This window comes from Gossypium hirsutum, chromosome A01 (genome assembly GCF_007990345.1).
Source record: "Gossypium hirsutum isolate 1008001.06 chromosome A01, Gossypium_hirsutum_v2.1, whole genome shotgun sequence".
NCBI classification, from domain to species: Eukaryota; Viridiplantae; Streptophyta; class Magnoliopsida; order Malvales; family Malvaceae; genus Gossypium; species Gossypium hirsutum.
Window position 1 is genome coordinate 109237446 of NC_053424.1, and position 655 is coordinate 109238100.

The following is a 655-nucleotide window of genomic DNA, read 5'->3' on the forward strand; positions in this document are numbered from 1 at the left end:
TAAATAATTTTGAGAAAAATTACAAAAATTTCATTGGATATATGGATGAATTATGGCCATTAGATTTGCTTAGCCTTGAAGTGTAAAATATGGTCTATTGGATTGTGAGCATGATGATGATGATATTTTAAATAATATATTAATAATAAATAAATTAGATATTTTAATAATAAAATGGTACTATAAAAAGAGATAAAAGATCAGGAATTTTCTTCATCCTTCTCTCTCCGACGTGAATAGAAAATGGGGGAGGAAAAAAATATTTCATTCTTTTACAATTTGATCCTTAGTTATTCAATTCCACTATTTCACCCCAGAATCATGAGAATTTCTATGAGTATTAAAAAGGAAAACGGAAGCATATATTTTAAAGAGTATGTTCATCAACTTAGAAGCAAGAAACAAGTAGATGGAAGTAAAGAAAAATAGATGAAAAGAGAAGGATAATGATGAAGTTGAGAAAGAATTGGAAAATAAGCAAAAGAGAATAATTTTTTGTCAAAAGAGATAAGTTTTCAAACTAACCTTACTTGTATTTCAAAGAGTTGAGATAAATATATTGTGAATGAAAAGTATAGTATGTGTGTATTTTAATTTATACATTAGAGACAAAAAGTATTGATGAAATATGATATGAAGAGACACCAAGTTTTCA